Here is a 10,172-nt window from a genome sequence, read left to right on the forward strand (position 1 = left end):
ACACAGCTACCTGTATGAACATGGAAATGTCTACACCGCTATCTGTATGAACATGGAAATATCTACACAGCCATTTGTATGAACATCGAAATATCTACACTGCTATCTGTATGAACATGGAAATATCTTCACCGCCATCTGTATCAACATGGATATGTCTACACAGCCATCTGGATGAAAATGGAAATATCTACACCGCGATCTGTATGAACATGGAAATATCTACCCTGCTATCTGTGTAAACATGCATACATTTCACCGCTATCTGTATAAACATGGAAATATCTACACCGCTATCTGTATGAACATGGAAATATCTACACCGCTATCTGTTTGAACATGGAAATATCTAAACCGCTATCTGCATGAAAATAGAAATATCTACACAGCTATCTGCATATACATGGAAATATCTACAAAGCTATCTCATTACAGATAGAAATAACTACACCGCTATCTTTATAAACATGGAAATATCTACACGGCCATCTGTATGAACATGGAAATGTCTGCACTGCCATCTGTATGAGCATATAAATATCTGCACCGCCATCTGTATTAAGATGGAGATATCTTCACCGCTATCTGTATAAACTTGGAAATATCTACACCGCTATCTGTATAAACATGGAAATATCTGCACCGCTATCTGTATAAACATGGAAATATCTACACCGCTACCTGTATAAACATGGAAATATCAGCACCGCTATCTGTATAAACATGGAAATATCTACACCGCTATCTGTATGAACATGGAAATATCTACACCGCTATCTGTATGAACGTGGAAATATCTACAAAGCTATCTGAATGAACATGGAAATATCTACACCGCTATCTGTTTGAACATGTAAATATCTACACCGCTATCTGCATGAAAATGGAAATATCTTCAAAGCTATCTGCATATACATGGAAATATCTACACAGCTATCTCTTTACTCACGGAAATAACTACACCGCTATATCTATAAACATGGAAATATCTACACCGCCATCTGTATGAACATGGAAATATCTGCACCGCCATCTGTATGAACATATAAATATCTACACCGCCATCTGTATTAAGAAGGAGATATCTACACCGCTATCTGTATAAACATGGAAATATCTACACCACTGCCTGTATAAACATGGAAATATCAGCACCGCTATCTGTATGAACATGGAAATATCTACACCGCTACCTGTATGAACATGGAAATATCTACACCGGTATCTGTATGAACATGGAAATATCTACACAGCCATTTGTATGAACATCGAAATATCTACACTGCTATCTGTATGAACATGGAAATATCTACACCGTTATCTGTATGAACATGGAAATATCTTCACCGCCATCTGTATCAACATGGATATGTCTACACAGCCATCTGGATGAACATGGAAATATCTACACCGCGATCTGTATGAACATGGAAATATCTACCCCGCTATCTGTGTAAACATGCATACATTTCACCGCTCTCTGTATAAACATGGAAATATCTACACCGCTATCTGTATGAACATGGAAATATCTACACCGCTATCTGTTTGAACATGGAAATATCTAAACCGCTATCTGCATGAAAATAGAAATATCTACACAGCTATCTGCATATACATGGAAATATCTACAAAGCTATCTCATTACAGATAGAAATAACTACACCGCTATCTTTATAAACATGGAAATATCTACACGGCCATCTGTTTGAACATGGAAATGTCTGCACTGCCATCTGTATGAATATATAAATATGTGCACCGCCATCTGTATTAAGATGGAGATATCTTCACCGCTATCTGTATAAACTTGGAAATATCTACACCGCTATCTGTATAAACATGGAAATATCTGCACCGCTATCTGTATAAACATGGAAATATCTACACCGCTACCTGTATAAACATGGAAATATCAGCACCGCTATCTGTATAAACATGGAAATATCTACACCGCTATCTGTATGAACATGGAAATACGTACACCGCTATCTGTATGAACATGGAAATATCTGCACCGCCATCTGTATGAACATATAAATATCTACACCGCCATCTGTATTAAGATGGAGATATCTACACCGCTATCTGAATAAACATGGAAATATCTACACCGCTATCTGCATGAACATGGAAATATCTGCACCGCCATCTGTATGAACATACAAATATCTACACCGCCATCTGTATTAAGAAGGAGATATCTACACCGCTATCTGTATAAACATGGAAATATCTACACTGCTGCATGTATAAACATGGAAATATCAGCACCGCAATCTGTATGAACATGGAAATATCTACACCGCTATCTGTATGAACATGGAAATACCTACACCGCTATCTGTATGAACATGGAAATATCTGCACCGCCATCTGTATGAACATATAAATATCTACACCGCCATCTGTATTAAGATGGAGATATCTACACCGCTATCTGAATAAACATGGAAATATCTACACCGCTATCTGCATGAACATGGAAATATCTACACCGCTATTTGTGTAAACAGGCATACATCTTCACAGCAATCTGCATAAACATGGAAATATCTACTCCGCTATCTGTATGAACATGGAAATATCTACACCGCTATCTGTTTGAACATGGAAATATCTACACCGCTATCTGTTTGAACATGGAAATATCTAAACCGCTATCAGCATGAAAATGGAAATATCTACATAGCTATCTGCATATACATGGAAATATCTACACAGCTATCTCTTTACACATGGAAATAACTACACCGCTATCTGTATGAACATGGAAATATCTACACCGCCATCTGTATGAATATGGAAATATCTGCACCGCCATCTGTATGAACATATAAATATCTACACCGCCATCTGTATTAGGAAGGAGATATCTACACCCCTATCTGAATAAACATGGAAATATCTACACCGCTATCTGTATAAACATGGAAATATCTACACCACTATCTGTATAAACATGGAAATATCTACACCGCTGCCTGTATAAACATGGAAATATCAGCACCGCTATCTTTATAAACATGGAAATATCTACACCGCTACATGTATAAACATGGAAATACCAGCACCGCTATCTGTATGAACATGGAAATATCTACACCGCTATCTGCATGAAAATGGAAATATCTACAAAGCTATCTGCATATACATGGAAATATCTAAACAGCTATCTCTTTACATATGGAAATAACTACACTGCTATATCTATAAACATGGAAATATCTACACTGCCATCTGAATGAACATGGAAATATCTACACCGCTATCTGTATGAACATGGAAATATCTACACCGCTATCTGTATGAACATGGAAATATCTACAACGCTATCTGTTTGAACATGTAAATATCTACACCGCTATCTGCATGAAAATGGAAATATCTACAAAGCTATCTGCATATACATGGAAATATCTACACAGCTATCTCTTTACACATGGAAATAACTACACCGCTATATCTATAAACATGGAAAAATCTACACCAATATCTGTATGAACATGGAAATATCTGCACCGCCATCTGTATGAACATACAAATATCTACACCGCCATCTGTATTAAGAAGGAGATATCTACACCGCTATCTGTATAAACATGGAAATATCTACACTGCTGCATGTATAAACATGGAAATATCAGCACCGCAATCTGTATGAACATGGAAATATCTACATCGCTATCTGTATGAACATGGAAATATCTACACCGCTATCTGTATGAACATGGAAATATCTACACCTCTATCAGTATGAACATGGAAATATCTACACCGCCATCTGTATGAACATGGAAATATCTGCACCGCCATCTGTATGAACATATAAATATCTACACCGCGATCTGTATTAAGATGGAGATATCTACACCGCTATCTGAATAAACATGGAAATATCTACACCGCTATCTGTATAAACATGGAAATATCTACACCGCTACCTATATAAACATGGAAATATCAGCACCGCTATCTGTATGAACATGGAAACATCTACAGAGCTATCTGTATGAACATGGAAATATCTACACCGCTATCTGTATGAACATGGAAATATCTACAAAGCTATCTGAATGAACATAGAAATATCTACACCGCTATCTGTTTGAACATGTAAATATCTACACCGCTATCTGCATGAAAATGGAAATATCTACAAAGCTATCTGCCTATACATGGAAATATCTACACAGCTATCTCTTTACACATGGAAATAACTACACCGCTATATCTATAAACATGGAAATATCTACACCGCCATCTGTATGAACATGGAAATATCTGCACCGCCATCTGTATAAACATATAAATATCTACACGGCCATCTGTATTAAGAAGGAGATATCTACACCGCTATCTGTATAAACATGGAAATATCTACACCGCTGCCTGTATAAACATGGAAATATCAGCACCGCTATCTGTATGAACATGGAAATATCTACACCGCTACCTGTATGAACATGGAAATATCTACACCGCTATCTGTATGAACATGGAAATATCTACACCGCTATCTGTATGAACATGGAAAAAACTGCACCGCTATCTGTATGAACATGGAAATATCTACACCGCCATCTGTATGAACATGGAAATATCTGCACCGCCATCTGTATGAACATATAAATATCTACACCGCCATCTGTATTAAGATGGAGATATCTACACCGCTATCTGAAAAAACATGGAATTATATACACCGCTATCTGTATAAACATGGAAATATATACACTGCTATCTGTATAAACATGGAAATATCTACACCGCTACATGTATAAACATGGAAATACCAGCACCGCTATGTGTATGAACATGGAAATATCTACACCGCTATCTGTATGAACATGGAAATATCTACACCGGTATCTGCATGAAAATGGAATTATCTACAAAGGTATCTGCATATACATGGAAATATCTACACAGCTATCTCTTTACACATGGAAATAACTACACCGCTATATATATAATCATGGAAATATCTACACCGCCATCTGTATGAACATGGAAATATCTGCACCGCCATCTGTATGAACATATAAATATCTACACCGCCATCTGTATTAAGAAGGAGATATCTACTCCGCTATATATAAACATGGAAATATCTACACCGCTGCCTGTATAAACATGGAAATATCAGCACCGCTATCTGTAAGAACATGGAAATATCTACACCGCTACCTGTATGAACATGGAAATATCTACACCGCTATCTGTATGAACATGGAAATATCTACACTGCTATCTGTATGAACATGGAAATATCTACACCGCTATCTGTATGTACATGGAAATATCTACACCGCTATCTGTATGAACATGGATATATCTACACAGCCATCTGGATGAACATGGAAATATCTACACCGCTCTCTGTATGAACATGGAAATATCTACACAGTTATCTGTATCAACATGGATATATCTACACAGCCATCTGGATGAACATGGAAATATCTACACCGCTATCTGTGTAAACATGCATACATCTTCACCGCTATCTGTATAAACATGGAAATATCTACACCGCTATCTGTATGAACATGGAAATATCTACACCGCTATCTGTATGAACATGGAAATATCTACACCGCTATCTGTTTGAACATGGAAATATCTACACCGCTATCTGCATGAAAATGGAAATATCTACACTGCTACCTGCATATACATGGAAATATCTACACAGCTATCTCTTTACACATGGAAATAACTACACCGCTATCAGTATGAACATGGAAATATCTACAACGCCATATGTAAGAACATGGAAATATCTGCACCGCCAACTGTATGAACATATAAATATCTACACCGCCATCTGTATTAAGATGGAGATATAAACACCGCTATCTGTATAAACATGGAAATATCTACGCCGCTATCTGTATAAACATGGAAATATCTACACCGCTATCTGTTTAAACATGGAAATATCTACACCGCTACCTGTATAAACGTGGAAATATCAGCCCCGCTATGTGTATGAACATGGAAATATCAGCCCCTCTATGTGTATGAACATGGAAATATCTACACCACTATCTGTATGAACATGGAAATATCTACACCGCTAGATGTATGAACATGGAATTATCTTCACCGCCATCTGTATGAACATGGATATGTCTACACATCCATCTGGATGAACATGGAAATATCTACACCGCTGTCTGTATGAACATGGAAATAGCTACACCGCTATCTGTATGAACATGGAAATATCTGCACTGCCATCTGTATGAACATATAAATATCTACACCGCCATCTGTATTAAGATGGAGATATCTACACCGCTATCTGTATAAACATGGAAATATCTACACCGCTATCTGTATAAACATGGAAATATCTACACCGCTATCTGTATAAACATGGAAATATCTACACCGCTACCTGTATGAAAATGGAAATATCACCACCGCTATCTGTATGAACATGGAAATATCTACACCGCTATCTGTATGAACATGGAAATATCTACACCACTATCTGTATGAACATGGAAATATCTTCACCGCCATCTGTATGAACATGGATATGTCTACACAGCCATCTGGATGAACATGGAAATATCTACACCGCGATCTGTATGAACATGGAAATATCTACACCGCTATCTGTGTAAACCTGCATACAACTTCACCGCTATCTGTATAAACATGGAAATATCTGCACCGCTATCTGTATGAACATGGAAATATCTACACCGTTATCTGTATCAACATGGATATATCTACACAGCCATCTGGATGAACATGGAAATATCTACACCGCTATCTGTGTAAACATGCATACATCTTCACCGCTATCTGTATAAACATGGAAACATCTACACCGCTATCTGTATGAACATGGAAATATCTACACCGTTATCTGTATGAACCTGGAAATATCTACACCGCTATCTGTTTGAACATGGAAATATCTACACCGCTATCTGCATGAAAATGGAAATATCTACACTGCTACCTGCATATACATGGAAATATCTACACAGCTATCTCTTTACACATGGAAATAACTACACCGCTATCTGTATGAACATGGAAATATCTACACCGCCATCTGTATGAACATGGAAATATCTGCACCGCCAACTGTATGAACATATAAATATCTACACCGCCATCTGTATTAAGATGGAGATATCAACACCGCTATCTGTATAAACATGGAAATATCTACGCCGCTATCTGTATAAACATGGAAATATCTACACCGCTATCTGTATAAACATGGAAATATCTACACCGCTACCTGTATAAACGTGGAAATATCAGCCCCGCTATGTGTATGAACATGGAAATATCAGCCCCTCTATGTGTATGAACATGGAAATATCTACACCACTATCTGTATGAACATGGAAATATCTACACCGCTAGATGTATGAACATGGAATTATCTTCACCGCCATCTATATGAACATGGATATGTCTACACAGCCATCTGGATGAACATGGAAATATCTACACCGCTGTCTGTATGAACATGGAAATAGCTACACCGCTATCTGTATGAACATAGAAATATCTGCACTGCCATCTGTATGAACATATAAATATCTACACCGCCATCTGTATTAAGATGGAGATATCTACACCGCTATCTGTATAAACATGGAAATATCTACACCGCTATCTGTATAAACATGGAAATATCTACACCGCTATCTGTATAAACATGGAAATATCTACACCGCTACCTGTATGAAAATGGAATTATCACCACCGCTATCTGTATGAACATGGAAATATCTACACCGCTATCTGTATGAACATGGAAATATCTACACCGCTATCTGTATGAACATGGAAATATCTTCACCGCCATATGTATGAACATGGATATGTCTACACAGCCATCTGGATGAACATGGAAATATCTACACCGCGATCTGTATGAACATGGAAATATCTACACCGCTATCTGTGTAAACATGCATACAACTTCACCGCTATCTGTATAAACATGGAAATATCTGCACCGCTATCTGTATGAACATGGAAATATCTACACCGCTATCTGTTTGAATATGGAAATATCTAAACCGCTATCTGCATGAAAATAGAAATATCTACACAGCTATCTGCATATACACGGAAATATCTACAAAGCTATCTCTATACACATGGAAATAACTACACCGCTATCTCTATAAACATGGAAATATCTACAGCGCCATCTGTATGAACATGGAAATATCTGCACCGCCATCTGTATGAACATATAAATATCTACACTGCCATCTGGATTAAGATGGAGATATCTTCACCGCTCTCTGTATAAACTTGGAAATATCTACACTGCTATCTGTATAAACATGGAAATACCTACACCGCTACCTGTATAAACATGGAAATATCTACACCGCTACCTGTATAAACATGGAAATATCAGCACCGCTATCTGTATGAAGATGGAAATATCTACACCGCCATCTGTAAGAACATGGAAATATCTGCACCGCCAACTGTATGAACATATAAATATCTACACCGCCATCTGTATTAAGATGGAGATATAAACACCGCTATCTGTATAAACATGGAAATATCTACGCCGCTATCTGTATAAACATGGAAATATCTACACCGCTATCTGTATAAACATATAAATATCTACACCGCCATCTGTTTTAAGAAGGAGATATCTACAGCGCTATCTGTATAAACATGGAAATATCTACACCGCTGCCTGTATAAACATGGAAATATCAGCACCGCTATCTGTATGAACATGGAAATACCTACACCGCTACCTGTATGAACATGGAAATATCTACACCGCTATCGATATGAACATGGAAATATCTACACCGCTACCTGTATGAACATGGAAAAATCTACACCGCTATCTGTATGAACATGGAAATATCTACACAGCCATTTGTATGAACATCGAAATATCTACACCGCTATCTGTATGAACATGGAAATATCTACACCGTTATCTGTATGAACATGGAAATATCTTCACCGCCATCTGTATCAACATGGATATGTCTACACAGCCATCTGGATGAACATGGAAATATCTACACCGCGATCTGTATGAACATGGAAATATCTACCCCGCTATCTGTGTAAACATGCATACATTTCACCGCTATCTGTATAAACATGGAAATATCTACACCGCTATCTGTATGAACATGGAAATATCTACACCGCTATCTGTTTGAACATGGAAATATCTAAACCGCTATCTGCATGAAAATAGAAATATCTACACAGCTATCTGCATATACATGGAAATATCTACAAAGCTATCTCATTACAGATAGAAATAACTATAGCGCTATCTTTATAAACATGGAAATATCTACACCGCCATCTGTATGAACATGGAAATGTCTGCACTGCCATCTGTATGAACATATAAATATCTACACCGCCATCTGTATTAAGATGGATATATCTACACCGCTATCTGAATAAACATGGAAATATCTACACCGCTATCTGCATGAACATGGAAATATGTACACCGCTGTTTGTGTAAACATGAATACACCTTCACCGCAATCTGCATAAGCATAGAAATATCTACACCGCTATCTGTATGAACAAGGAAATATCTACACCGCTATCTGTTTGAACATGGAAATATCTACACCGCTATCTGTTTGAAGATGGAAATATCTAAACCGCAATCAGCATGAAAATGGAAATATCTACATAGCTATCTGCATAAACATGGATTTATCTACACAGCTATCTCTTTACACATGGAAATAACTACACCGCTATCTGTATGAACATGGAAATATCTACACCGCTACCTGTATGAACATGGAAATATCTACACCGCTATCTGTATGAAAATGGAAATATCTACACCGCCATCTGTATGAACTTGGAAATATCTGCACCGCCATCTGTATGAACATATAAATATCTACACCGCAATCTGTATTAAGATGGAGATATCTACAACGCTATCTGAATAAACATGGAAATATCTACACCGCTATCTGTATAAACATGGAAATTTCTACACCGCTATCTGTATAAACATGGAAATATCTACACCGCTACCTGTATAAACATGGAAATATCAGCACCGCTATCTGTATGAACATGGAAATATCTACACCGATATCTGTATGAACATGGAAATATCTACACCGCTATCTGTATGAACATGGAAATATCTA

Source organism: Gorilla gorilla, chromosome Y (assembly GCF_029281585.2).
Source record: "Gorilla gorilla gorilla isolate KB3781 chromosome Y, NHGRI_mGorGor1-v2.1_pri, whole genome shotgun sequence".
Classification (NCBI taxonomy): domain Eukaryota; kingdom Metazoa; phylum Chordata; class Mammalia; order Primates; family Hominidae; genus Gorilla; species Gorilla gorilla.